Source organism: Palaemon carinicauda, chromosome 37 (assembly GCF_036898095.1).
Source record: "Palaemon carinicauda isolate YSFRI2023 chromosome 37, ASM3689809v2, whole genome shotgun sequence".
Lineage (NCBI taxonomy): Eukaryota > Metazoa > Arthropoda > Malacostraca > Decapoda > Palaemonidae > Palaemon > Palaemon carinicauda.
Genome location: NC_090761.1, coordinates 50,434,089 through 50,448,437, shown reverse-complemented (window position 1 = coordinate 50,448,437; position 14,349 = coordinate 50,434,089). Strand labels below are relative to the sequence as shown.

The 14,349-nt window shown below is 53.0% G+C and overlaps 1 protein-coding gene and 1 pseudogene across 4 annotated transcripts in view; one reads left to right on the top strand and one right to left on the bottom strand.

Annotated features, from left to right (window-relative positions):
* LOC137629654 (uncharacterized) overlaps nucleotides 1-14,349 on the bottom strand; it is a 190,050-nt gene that overhangs the window by 133,136 nt on the left and 42,565 nt on the right. The gene's annotated exons all lie outside the window — the stretch shown is intronic.
* On the top strand, nucleotides 5,421-7,323 carry LOC137629310 (uncharacterized; annotated as a pseudogene).

Below are 14,349 nucleotides of genomic sequence, written 5' to 3'. Positions count from 1 at the left end.
AGTACCCCCCTGCTTGTTGATATAAGCCACTACCGTGGTGTTGTCGCTCATCACCACCACGGAGTGACCCGCCAGGGTCCGTTGGAACTGTTGAAGAGCCAGAAAGACGGCCTTCAACTCTAGCAGGTTGATGTGTAGGTACTTTTCTGATTCTGATCAAAGGCCTGAGATCCTCTGGTTCAGAACGTGCGCCCCCCACCCTTCTTTTGACGCGTCCGAAAACAGTGTCAATTTCGGGGGGGAGGATGAGAAGATCCACTCCCTTTCGCAGGTTCTCGTCGACCAGCCACCACCGCAGGTCCGTCCGTTCCAAAGATCCTATCGGGACCTGTACGTCCGGGGAATCGGATCCTTGATTCCATCGGGACTTGAGCCGCCACTGCAGGGATCTCATCCTGAGGCGGCCGTTTGGAACCAGACGAGCCAGGGAGGACAGGTGTCCTAAGAGACCCAACCACGATTGGGCGGGAAGCTCCTCTCGCCTGAGGAAGGGTTCCCCCACCCTCCTCAGCCTTGCTATCCTGCCGTCTGATGGAAAGGCTTTGTGGAGATTGGTGTCTAACAACATACCTAGATAAACCAGTCCTTGGAACGGCTGCAGAGAGGACTTCTCAAGGTTTACCATGATCCCAAGATCCTGGCAAAGACCCAGAAGCCTGTCTTGGTGTCGAAGAAGGGTCGACTCCGAGTCTGCCAGGATCAGCCAGTCGTCCAGATAACGAAGGAGACGGATGCCGTTCCTGTGCGCCCAAGATGAAATCAGGGTGAACACTCTGATGAACACCTGAGGTGCTGTGGAGAGACCGAAACACAGCACCTTGAACTGGTAGGTCTTGTCGTCTAGGCTGAATCTCAGGTACTTCCTGGAAGACGGATGGATTGGGATCTGGAAGTACGCGTCCTTTAGATCCAGTGTGCACATGAAGTCTTGAGGTCTCACCGCAAGTCTGACCGTGTCCGCTGTCTCCATGCTGAATGAAGTTTGCTTGACAAACCCGTTCAGAGCTGAGAGGTCGATGACAGGTCTCCAGCCTCCGGACACCTTCTTTACAAGAAAGAGTCGACTGAAGAAGCCTGGGGAGCCGTCGACAACCTCCTGGAGAGCATCCTTCTTGAGCATGGTCTCGACTTCTGCCCGAAGGGCTAGCCCCTTTACCGATCCCATGGCATAGGAGCTCAACGAAGACTGGATTCGATGTCAGGGGAGGTTGAGATGTTATGAACGGGACGCGATACCCTTGGCTGATCACAGAAATCGTCCAAGCATCAGCCCCGTGTTGCTGCTACCTGTGCACGCAACGTCGAAGGCATCCCCCTACAGGTGGACACACGGGGGGACTGCCACTCCTAGTGTTTGCGGCCGCGGCCGCTCCCTCTAGGAGTCTTGCCTCCCCTGGAGGACTTACCGCCCCTCTTGACCTTGGCTGGAAAGGGCTAGGCTTAGACACCACTTTCTTAGCTGCCGGTGCCTGCTTTGGTGTCTTGCGAGGCTGTTGCTGGTGTTGCTGCGGAGCTGGAGGCTTATAGGGCCAAGCTGTAAGGGCCCTATGGAGGAGGGAGTCCTGGCTAGACTTCCTCCATCTCTCAGCCGTTCGTTCCATATCCAGGGGCTCCAACAGATTCTCCCCAAGGAGGGAAGCATGTCTGAGCCTACAGACATCCATGGGGGGTACCTTTGGGTGGAACTTCTCGGTCACCGCATCACGCCGCTTCAATACCAAGTTGGCCCACAGGGTGGTAACCTGATGTGCCAGGAACTCGATGGAGCGGGTGCCCGATAGTAAGAAGGTCTCCAGGGCCTTCCTTTTAGTCTCCTTAGACAAGTCCTCGGAGCGGAATAGGATGCCCAGAGGCCCTAGCCATATATCCAGCCACGAAGTGGCCTGCATGGCGCACTTCGCGACCTTCTCATGGCTCAGGATCTCCGACGCCGAGAACGTCACCTGCTGGGCGGAGAGCTTCTCGAGAGGAACTCCCTTAGCAAGCTCTTCTACGGAATGATGGAGAGGAAGAGCGAGACTAGACTCCCCCAAGATCTCTAAAATACCTCCTCTGCTGGAGACGAGGAGGTGGGAGGAGTTTGTTCCCGGCAGAGGAACGACTGGAGGAACCAAGAGTTGCGAGTTGGGCATTGGCCCTGGCTCTGGCACTCTTCAACCCCCGAGACCAGGGCAGAGCCGCACTGGTCTAAGGGGGCTTCTGAATATCGAACACCTGGTCCAGGACTGTGTCCTTGCCTTCTCGGGGGACGATCACGGGGTTGAGTTGCCTCATCAGGCTCAGGACCTGCCAGAAGGCATGCTCAAACTCCTGCTGGTCTCCTCCTTGCAGACTGGCAGCTAAGTCTCCCGTCCCCGGAATCTCTTCCTGGGGAGATGCGTGGACGTTCTCCCGGGGCGCAGCTGGTTCCTGGCGAATCCTAGAAGACGACTTCGGGATTGTCTTGGAGTCCTTGGGTTCCCTCCTGGGCGGGATACACGACCCCAACAAAGAGGTTCGGAAAGCGCCCTCCGCGCGAGACGATTCTCCTCCATGAGGAGACGACTCCCCCTTTGGTGCCGAGGGGGAGACCATCACCTCACTGGATTCACCCGAGGACGGAAAAGCCTCGTCCTCGGGAGAAGGAGAAAGCGTCTGCGAAGGGGATGGAGCCTTCCTGACAGACCTCTTAGGAACCAGCTTCTCCCTGGGGGAAGTCACCACAAAGTCCACTCCTCTCCTTCTCTTCAGCGGGGGCGAGGCAGCCGTTGGCTTGTGTCCTTGATCGGCGAGTGCCGGCTTCATAGCCTTCACTAACGCCCGCATCAGAGGACCAAACCAAGTCTGCCGAGACACGGACACAGAGTCCGAAATCCCCGCTGGAGGGAAGGGGATCGGGCGATCCTTCGGAGTGGACACCACTGGACCTGCCTGAGAAGGAAGGGGGGAAGAAAGTTGTACTGACCTCTCTGAAGTGTCTTCCCTATCCTGCACAAGAGTCCTGCACTTTGGCGGAGGCGATCCTGAGTGCGGTCTGGCGACACGCGTCCCTGCTGCTGTCGCGGGCTGCGAAATCCGACATGAACAGCGATCACACGCAGGCGAGCAGTTGCGCGGGCGCGCAGGTGAGTGGGCGCGAGGGCGCACAGGCGAACGAGCACGTGGGCGAGCTGGTGAACGAGCGCGTTGGCGCGTCGGCAAGGGAGCGTGTTGACGCGTGGGCGAACGAGATCGCTCCGACGACCGCTGACACTGCAGAAGGGCGCGTAGGGGAACCCTGACGGGCAAGGGAAGAATCCCTTTGCCCCGAAGGGACCGTTGCCCGTCGGGTGACGAGGTCAGGCTGCTGGACATCTGCACCAGAAGCTGACGGTCTGGAAGGTGTAGGAGACCGATCCCCAGAGAGGTCTAAGGAAGCTGGAGCTGCAGGCTGCTTACGGCGAGGAGAGTCCCTCACAGAGGAAGGAGGCGAAGATTCAAAAAGGAGCCTCTTAGCACCCTTATAGGGAGACGGGAGGCCCTTGCGGAGCAGCGGACGGTGAGCCTTACGGCGAAGGCGGCCACGAGGAAGATCGTCAGGACCATCAGTCCTCCGAAGGGGAGTCACAGTCAAAGCACTCCCCTTAGAGGGAGGCTTGGCAGCAGAAGAGCCCGCGGGACTCCCTTCCCCCTTCGAAGGATGTACGGAAGGGGGAGGAGAGCCGTCAGCACCATCATCCACAACAGTACCTGCAGAGGATTGACCCGACCCCTCGGAAGCCTCTGTCACCACGACGTCGACGATAGACAGAGGATCTACCTCTGCTATCACTGGCGACTGCTTAACAGCGGCCCCTAACTGGACAAGGTCAATCAGGGCTACCCTGGAGGGCAGGCCCTTAAGCCCCAGGGAAGCCAAAATCTGAAAAAGATCATCATTAGACAAGGATTCATTAGCAACAACCTCCCCCGGAGGAGGAGGAGGAACCGCCCCGCTATGGGAGGCGACGCCCTCTCCCCCAAACCAAGGTCGGGAAACAGAACTAGGGCCTGCGCTCCCACTCGGCAGTCTCTCCTTAGGAGCCGAACGAGGGGGAGCTTCGGAGGAGGTTTGGGCGGCAAAAGGACAGTCCCGAGAGCCTTCCTCCTTCAAGGCAACCCCGGAAGGAGAACGGTCTCTCTTGGACTTCTTACGCCGGCGGCCAAACCTCTCCCACTGGGAGGCAGACCACTCCCTGCACTCACTACACGTATTCTCTTTATCACACCGTTGGCCTTGACACTGCGGGCAAAGGGTGTGAGGATCTGTGTCCACCGCAGACATAAAAGTACCGCAAGGGCGGCCGGCAATACCAGGGCACTTGTGCATAGTGAACAATAAAGGGTGAGGCCAACTTCAAAACACACACAACAAACTGGAAGAAAAAGCAAAAAAAGATTAAGGCTGTCAACAAGGACGATGGACAGACACGTCTGTTCATCGCCGGAGCCAAAGGTGAAGTGAAGCAAATCACCGGTGTGTGGGGGGGGAGGGGTAGCAAGCTACCCCTTCCCCTATCCCTGCTAACTAGCGCGGGGGTAGTTAACCCTCATTAAAAACTATTGGCTCGTCATTTCAGCTACGCCGAAAGGTAAACCCAATGTAAATAGCGTGGTTTGTATTTCGGTTACGGAACAAATGCTAATTTCAACAGTCTTAATTTTTACGTATATACATCCCTGGCTCTGACAGGATAGTATATCCCCCTTTTGACGATATTATTATCTTTGGATGATCATAATTTAATTCATTGTTTATACTGGTATTAATTAGTTTTATTCATAGTATATTACCCCGGTATCCACTCCGGTTAATTTATTCATAGTATGTTATGCCGGTATCCACCCCGGTTAATTTTAAGTTCCCGGGGCCCCCGGCAATCCCCTCAGGATATTCACGTACTATGGGATACTTATGTATCTTTTCTCTTACAGATGGTCCGGTGTCAGATGACAGCTTGTGCGGCCGTGTTGCAGCAGGCATGTGGACATGGGGTCTGCCGGTCCCATGCCTCGTGTGCTGTCCAAGTCGGCGACCTCCTAGTGTGGCACCCGGACAATTGTGAGGTCTGCTACGGTCTCGTATCCGTGCTTACCGCTGATTCGGTAGGTGTTCTCGTCGATCTACTCTATATTTAAACCTTGGACCTAATCTAACTTAGATTTTTTCCTTTTCCTTCTCCTTGAAGTATATCCGAGTGAGTTCTGATAATTAGTTATTATACTGTATAGATACTATTTTTGCGACGTTGGACTTAGAATATTAGTAACGGAATATTCTCTTTCAAAGCTCGCAGTCTTCCAAGAGTTCCGCCCAGTCAACCCTTAAGATCTGGGTTGGCGGGTTCGCCCAGAATGTTAAGGCTAAGCAGCCTTATGTGCTCTCTGAGGAGATGTGCACGCTCATCTACCCCAATGCGAAGATGTCATTAGCGGTCCCCAAGGAAGTGGCGGACCCCATCATCACCTCCATTACCGAATCCTTACTCCTGTCGGAGGACCAGGAAGGACTGGGGGACACGGTCCTGGAAGATGTAGCGGCCATGAACTTAGATCTAGAGCCCATGGCGTTGGACGAACCAGACCTAGGTAGGGAGGTATGTGAGGCAGGTGGTACACGGTCTAAGATTCCTACCCTTAGTCCGTCTTTGTCTACTTCCGTTTCTTCCTTTCAGGGGTTTACTGGGAAGCACGTGGCTGGGGTCAGGCCATGCCAAGTAGTCCTTAAAGTCAAGCAAATTCGAAAGACCCTATCGAAGACTCCCAGGTCTTCCAAATTGCCCAAACCGGCTAAGGCTTCATCTTCGAGAACCCCTAAGGTTTCAAATGTAGCGACTTCTTCCTCCCTTGGGTCGAGAGCGATGAGTAACTCGATATCCAAGACCCCGGAAGCCTCCTTCGACCCGGCGGCCTTTTCGAGCCAATTGATGGAACAGATTGGTTCTTTTATGGGCGCCCTCACAGAGAGGATGCAGAACCAGGAGAATCTCATGGAGAATCTCCTGCATTCCGGACTGCCTCTGCAACAACAATATGTTATCCTGGATGCCTCTAAACTCCCAGAATTTGTTAAAAGCAATCCGTGGAGAATGGCTCTCCATTCTCCCTTCAAAGATGGCATGTTAACCATCGAAGGATGTGGCACCCGGGCAGTAGAAGATTTTGAATTCTACCCGCCGGGTCTCCAATGCCCCTTCCCCGGATTTGAGCGCTTAACTGAGGAAGCGCTAGTAAGGCTGGATAAGGTCCCGAAGGAGACTGTTATATACCCCAAGGAACAGGCACAGTCTGCCTGGGTCCAGACTCTCAACGAGTGGGAGTGTGTCAACACTATGTTGACACCTCACAAGAGCTCGTACACAATGTTCGTGGTAGAGGAGCGAACCCCGACGCCTTGTACCACGAAGATGACGGACCTGGCACATCAAGCTGTAAACGAGGACAAACCGTTGCCACAACTACGGGAAACGGATCTGACTTCCCTCCTCTTTCCGGGGGATCACGATTGCTGGACTAACGCCCCAGCAACGTTTACGGCAGTTAAGTTGAGCGCCGACTGTGCCTCTACACAGTTCAGCGAACGGCTTCCTAGACTCCCAGATTCCCTGATAAGACGAGTTCGAGGCTCGTACACGCCTGAGTAGGTCCATCAACTCGGCTACAATGGCGGAAATGTCCTCCTTAGTTTACGAGGACGAACCTCTCTTCAAGATTTTGACTAAGTCGTTGCTTCAGACATTGCTGTCGGACGCATACGACTTCATCCTGGCCAGACGTAGATGCCGGAAGCACGTCCTGGCTGAGGCGTCTATCAGACATGAGCCTAACAAGCTCATCAAAGACCCAATCTGGGGCCCGGACTTGTTCCCCGAGGACATGGTGAATAACGTCCTTAGTGAGGCTGCGAGGGTTAACCAGAGCCTCAAGGTTCGGTGGGGTCTCATCCCCAAGCGTAAATTCGAACCCTCTAGTACCCAACTTAGGGGCAGGAAGAGATTGAGGCCTTTCCAGTCATTCCAAGGCCATCAGTCCCAACAAGTGGTCCAGACCATCCCGGTGGCACAGGGGAGTCGACCCTCAACATCTAAAGCGCAGCCCCAACAGCAATACGTGTTGGTCCCGCAAGCTCAAGTCGCATCTACCTCCTATACAACTTCCCCAGCATTTAACCCTACCTTTGAGACACAGGGCGTATTCCAAAGTTACAAACACACCAGGGGTAGCTGGGCTAGAGGGACCTTTTGCAACAGAGGTAGCGGAAGAGTCTACTCTAGAGGCAAAGGATTCCGCACAGCCCGGGGAGGTAAATCTGCTGCAAACCATTGAAACTCCTCAGGTAGGGGAAAGGTTGTACCTATTTCAGACCCGTTGGACATTTAGCAATTGGGCTTTCAGCATAATTTCCAAAGGTCTGGGGTGGAGTTGGGTAGAAGGGCCCCCTCCACCAACCAGTTTTCATCAACATCCAACGGAAGAACTAGTCCTGTATGCGGAAGATCTGTTACAAAAGAAAGCAATAAAGGAGGTAAAACACTTGAAATTTCAAGGTCGCTTGTTCAGCGTGCCAAAGAAAGACTCAGACAAGCGAAGAGTAATCTTGGACCTGTCTCATCTGAATTCTTATATTCAATGCGACAAGTTCCATGTGCTTACCGTCTCTCAGGTGCGGACCTTACTTCCCCGTAGGGACGTCACCACTTCTATCGATCTTACAAACGCTTACTATCACGTTCCGATAGCAAGGCACTTTCGTCCGTTTCTCGATTTCAAGTTAGGCAACCAGGCATATGCTTTCAAAGTAATGCCATTCAGACTAAACATAGCACCCAGGATATTCACCAAACTGGCAGAAACAGTAATCCAAGAATTACGAACCCAAGGAATCCAAATAGTAGCTTACCTAGACAACTGGCTCATTTGGTCAAACAGCGTCGAAAACTGGCGGATGACAACAAACAAAGTGCTAAAGTTCCTCCAATATTTAGGTTTTCAGATCAACTTTGCGAAATCACGGCTGGTCCCGGAGACGAAGTTTCAATGACTAGGGCTACAATGGGATCTGCGCACACACACCCTGTGTCTCCCGTTAGCCAAGAGGAAAGAAATAGCAAAGAATACAAAGAGTTTTCTCAAGGACAAATTGACGTCCAGGAGAAATCAAGAGAAAATCCTAGGTGTCCTCCAGTTCGCTTCAGTAACAGACATACAGTAGTTCTGAAGGCCAGACTGAAGGATATAAATCGAGTATGGCGTTCCAAAGCGAACAACAAATGTCGAGACAAGATAGCTCAAATCCCGCCTATTCTGAGGAAGAGACTTCAGCCATGGACGAAAGCCAAAAACCTGGCAAAATCCGTTCCGTTAAAATTTCCACCTCCAAAACTGGTCGTTCACACAGACGCCTCTTTAGCCGGCGGGGGGGTACTCCCAGTACAGAAAGGCCCAGGGACTATGGTCGATAACACTTCGCAAATTTCACATCAATGTCCTAGAAGCCATGGCAGTGCTCTTGCTCTTGACCCTAAAGAAGCTTGCTCCAGCCAAGAAGCAACATATCAGGTTAGTTCTAGACAGCGAAGTTATAGTCCACTGTATAAACAGAGGAGGTTCCAAGTCAGGTCACATAAACCATGTGTTGACAGCAATATTCTCCATGGCAGCAGTGAACCATTGGCATCTGTCAGCGGTTCAGCTAGCGGGAATACAAAATGTAGTGGCAGACGCACTTTCGAGAACAACTCCGCTAGAGTCGGAGTGGTCGTTGGACCAGAAGTCATTCAAGTGGGTTCTATCTCAGGTTCCGGGTCTCCAAGTGGACCTGTTTGCAACAGAGTCCAACCACAAACTAAAGTGCTATGTAGCCCCCAACCTGGATCCTCGGGCCTTCGCCACAGACCCAATGTCATTGGACTGGAACACTTGGGAGAAAATTTACTTATTCCCACCAATAAATCTGTTAATGAAGGTCCTAGACAAACTCAGGACTTTCAGAGGCCAAGTGGCTCTAGTAGCCACCAACTGGCCCAAGAGCAACTGGTTCCCCTTCTGGTGGAACTGGGTCTCCGCCCTCAACAGATCCCCAATCCAATACTAACATAAGTAGTACAAACTCGCAGTGTGTTAGCTTCCTCAAGAATTCAGAGTGCGCTAACTTTATGGACTTTATGAAACAAACCTCAGGGACAAACCTGAATGTTGCCTCCCCATATCCCCCTGAATGGGCGCAGTCGTATGAGAGACCATGTGACTCACTTGGCTGAGGATAAGGCTAGCAGGAACACTGTCTAACCAGTAAGGTGGTGATCTGGGGCCTTACGTAGTGGTTCGTCAGGGGGTCTCTATAGAGACTTGAGGACTTGAACCACGCCCCAAGGAGGAGGTCTCACCTTCGACTGAGGGCAGGAGAGGACAAGGCTTCGTATGAGAAGGAAGAGTTCCAGCGAGGGAGAAATGTCTATCCCTAGAGCCTGGAGGCAAGACCTAAGGCTGAAGGATAGCCTTTCACAGCCGAAACTAAAAGGCACTTTTCATCCCGCAATCCCACGAGGAGCTCCGCTATTGCTGGAAGCGGCATCGTGTGGAGGGATACCCACTCCACGACACCGACCACAGAAACTCGCCCCTTCGTCTGGGAGACTACTGTGGAAGATTTGCGCAGGTGTCCAGGCCTCCTTTTCGCAACTTGTTACGAAAATCCTCTCTCTTTGAGGAGATGCTGGATAGTCTCCCAGCGGGAAGTTGGAGCAAGCTACGGCTTTGCGGAGGACGATGACGTGGGCATATCGGAGCCCGCGTGAACAGTCCTTGCGCTTCCGCGCATATGAAGATCGCCGGTACTTGCGCGTGAAATACCGTGGGCGATAGCGTGGGAAGCCAACCCATGCGCGGACGATCTCGGTGACAAAAGATCGCCGGTGCTTGCGCCGTCGGCGATTGCGTGTGGGAAACCCTCCCACACGCGGAAGAAATAACGCTGACGATCTTCGGCGCCTACGCGTGTATGAAGATCGTCGGCGCTAGCGCGAGAGAAGATCGTAAGAGACAGTGAGCGGGAAACCATTGGTGCCTGCGCGCGTACGATCTCCAACCATGTAGGACAATCTTTGGCGCTCACGCGCGTGCGAAGATTGTCAGCGCTAGTGCGCGAGAGAAGATCGTCGGCGATCGCGCGCTGGAAAACCCTCGGTGCCCGCGCGCGGACGATCTACGATTTCCCGCGCACGGACAATCCGTAATAATCGCGCGCGGGCCATCATCCCACCTGTGTACGAGCAGAAAAAACACCCGAGGACGAGCGAGGAACCACGCGTAGATGATCCGCGATAATCGCGTGAGCCTCAATAGTCGCGCGCGGGAAACCATTCCGCGCACAGAACGATCTTCGGCGCTTACGCGCACTATGAAAATCGACGGTGCTTGCGCGCCTAGCGCCGGATCCGAAGATCGCCGGCTAACGGCCGTCTACGATCGCGAGCGGAAAACCGCGCGTGGACGGCCTCGAAGATCGTGCGCGGGAAACTAACCTGCGCGTGGGACGATCTTCGGCGCTTACGCGCGTTATGAAGATCGCCGGTGCTTCCGCTCCTAGCGCGTATCAGAAGATCGTCGGCTAACGATCTTCGACGATCGCGCGCGGAAGGGCCTAGAAGATTGCGAGCGGGAAACCATCCCGCGTGCGGGCGATCTTCAGCGCTTACGCATTAGCGCATATCAGAAGATCGTCAGCTAACGATCTTCGACGATTGCGCGCGGAAAAACCGCGCACGGGAGGGCCTCGAAGATCGCGCGCAAGGTGGTTTCCCGCGCGTGGGCGATCTCCAGCGCTTACGCGCAAGTGAAGATCGTAGGCCCCTGTGTAACAGAAGATCGTCGGATAGCACGCACGCGCGCTTGGTTGAAGGATCAGCTAACTCGTAGATCAGGAACTGGGATGTGTCCCTAAAAGGGAGGGCATCCCCTGAAGAGGACCAGGAGGTCTGCTTCAGAGCCGACGATCAACTGAAGTACTGATAAACACTCCGAGGAGTGGTCTCTGTGAGGAACCTTTCCCGCGAACAGGAGAGGTGTCCTTCGTAGAAGAGACTTAGAGAAAACCGCAGGCTGAACTGCTGGTGAGCGCCTGTGCGCTATCTCAGGAACCCCAACGATGTGCGCAAATGCGCAGGGAACGTTGGTAGCAGCCTAAATGAATTACTGGAACAGGGTGTCTCTGGAAGGCAGTCTCAGGAACAGTAGGAACAGCAGCTGAGTGCCAGCGCGCAAGGGAACGTTAGCGCGCAGGGGATACCTAGCACTTAAGGGACTTACTGTACTCACAGTGTGAGAAAGTCCCTCCTGCCCCGTAGGGAGGAGCCCGTTGGATAACGGGGGGCGTGGGCGCCCAAGGCGCGTCAGCAGTCAGGAACGGATACAGCAGGCAGCAGGCAGCAGGTCTACTGAGGGCACGAGAGACCAAAGGTCTAACGTAGCCTGAGTAGCGAGGCCCCGAGGGGATTAGTTGCAAGACCCCGAAAGGTCAGCGCAACGAGAAACCGAAGTTTCTCCGTCACTAATCACCGAAGTGTAGAAGTGACTAAAGTTACGAGAGCCCGAGGGAACTGTGTAACTAAAGCTCCGAGACCCCGAAGGGTCAGGGAAAAAAGGGAAACCGAAGTTTCCCTGTCACTAAAAACCGAAGTGTTAGTGACTGATCAGCAAGCTGTTGTCAACAGGAACAATCCTCCGAAGAGGAGTCTCTATGAGTGGCCTCTTTCGCGAAAGAGAGTGAGCACTTCGTAGAAGAGACTGGTGATGGGCCCCGAAGGGCCGTGAGATCAGCTGACGTAAACAGGAACAATCTTCCGAAGAGGAGTCTCTGTGAGTGTCTTCTCACGCAAACGGGAGGAGACACTTCGTAGAAGAGACAAAAGGAGCAATCCTCCAAGGAGGAGCCCTTAGTGCGGCCTCCCTCGCGAACGAGAGAGGTGCAGACTGATCTTGCAGCTGCTCAGCCCCTTGAGCATAGCTACAGAAGCGACCGCTCAGCCCCGAGAGCATAATCGCTAGTACCATGGTCCAGCCTTGCAACCGCTCAACCCCTTGAGCAAGTCGCAAGGGCGGTCGCTCAGCCCCAAGAGCATAACCGCCTAAGGACCAGGAAAAAGTAAAAAGGGAAGTTAACTAACTACCCTGGAGGCGAACCTCCTTATCGTTCTAGGATGCACTGAAGAGCTGGCAGTAGTCACGGGGAAACTTCTAAGAGAAGGAAACGCCCCTGACGATTGTCTCGAGAGACGGCGGTGAAGCCGACTCCCCAGGCATAAACAGGACAGCTCTGCTTCGAAGGCACACAACAGGCATGAAGAAACAGCATCGTAAACTGGAAAATAAAAAAGAATAATTATTTAACAGGAATTCCCCCGGGTGAAACTCCGAAGAGAAACCCCGAGGGAAAGAAAACATAAGAACGAAAGAAGGTATGCGGCCCCCCCCCTGGCATGCCCAGGGAGGGGGGGGGCGAAAACTTAACAAAAACCAATTATAACATTATAATTATGCAACTGACTTTGAATGTTCCAAGGATCACTGACCCCCAAGCTAAAAAGTAAAAAACAAAACAATTATATTCATAAAAATAATCGAGACAAATAAAACGAAATAGCGACTCAATCCTGAGAAGCTATCGTAGGCGTAGTACGGAGTAAGAGGTGAACGACCTCATGAGAACGGCCGGTCTCCACGAAGGCAACCATGGTGGCCTAGGAGAGAAAGGCCGTGATCCAGAAAAGATCGTGGTGGCCTGTAAGTTGGCGATCACTCTCGTAGACGTACACAACACACACCGCACAACACCGAAAGCAAAGGAAACATGACAAATTCGGAGATAATTTGTATTTTTCCTAACCATACATACCTTAGCTATTTACATAGGGTATTACTTTCGACATAGCTGAAATAGAGACCCATTATATTTTTAACAAGGGTTAACTACCCCCGCGCTATTTAGCAGGGGTAGGGGAGGGGTAGCTAGCTACCCCTCCCCCCTCACACACTGGTGAACTGACTCACTTCACTTAGAGATAGGACTTGACTTGGGGGGACAGGGCTGGCAGCCAAATATGTGTAAATAGCTAAGGTTTGTATGGTTAGGAAAAATACAAATTATCTCCGAATTTGTCATTTGTTCCGTAACCGAAATACAAACCATGCTATTTACATAGGGTGACTTACCCCTTAGGAAGGGTGGAAAGTCCCCAGCCAGACTGGCTTTGGCTTTACCCGGGGACTCAGAATCCGAGTGAGCTGCACTTCGAGAAAAAGAGTCCCTGCACATCGCAAGTTCCTTGCTCCGCAAGGAGTATGCGGCCTACATAAGCTTGTGTGTGGAGGGATGAAGCGTGACTTGTCCTAGGCAGTCGACCTGAAGACCTTTAGATGGAATTTTGGACTAGGACTTTCCCATTACCACCTCGTCAGGGTATGGGGGACGCGACAGTATTATTTTAATACTAGGAACACAAGGAAGCATGGTTTACCTGCAGATGTTTGAGGTCAGCTATGCAGAGAACCTAGGATGCTGCTTTCCCCAAGAGAGGGGAGAATGAAGAAAGAAGTAAGGGCCAGACATACCTCTTTCAATTATGCAGTCTGACACCTGGTAACAATGCCCCCAACCTTCTGCTACTTGTCCATTAAGGAGCCTGAGGTTAGACCAGCTGTTGTGTAGCCACCACAGGCCGATAGAAAAATGTATCGAGGCTCCTGTGGGTCACGTCCAGCAGGTAGTGGGCTGTGAAGGTCGTCCGACGCTTCCAGACTCCAGTTTGTAGCACCTGCATCACAGAGTAGTTTTCTTGAAGACCAGTGACGTTGCGATGCCTCTGACATCGTGTGCTCTTAGGCTACATGACGGAGGAGGGTCTGGATTCAGGGCGAGATGGATGGTCCTTGAATCCAGGCTGCAAAGGTATTCTTGGTGACCCTCCTCCTCGTCCTTCCTGTGCTCCCAAACAGGGCTTGCACGTGAGGACAAACTGCAGCTGTTCTATAAGATAACACCTCCGACTCCTTACTAGGCATAGTAGGAGAAGGCCTGGGTCATCTGTTACAGAACGGAGACTCGAAATCCTCAAGGAGTCGAACCGAAGGTTTGGGACTCCAAGATCTTGAGTCTAGTAACCGACTCAGGGACGAACCCGAACGTTACCTCTCCCTATCTTCTTGATTGGGCGAAGTCGTACGAGAGACCATGAAGTACACTGATACGCTTGGCCGAAGCCAGAGCGAGCCGGAGCACCGTCTTCTAAGTCAGGTGCCTATCAGATGACTAGCGTAATGGTTCACAGGGAGAAGTCTTAAGATCCCTAATAGCCT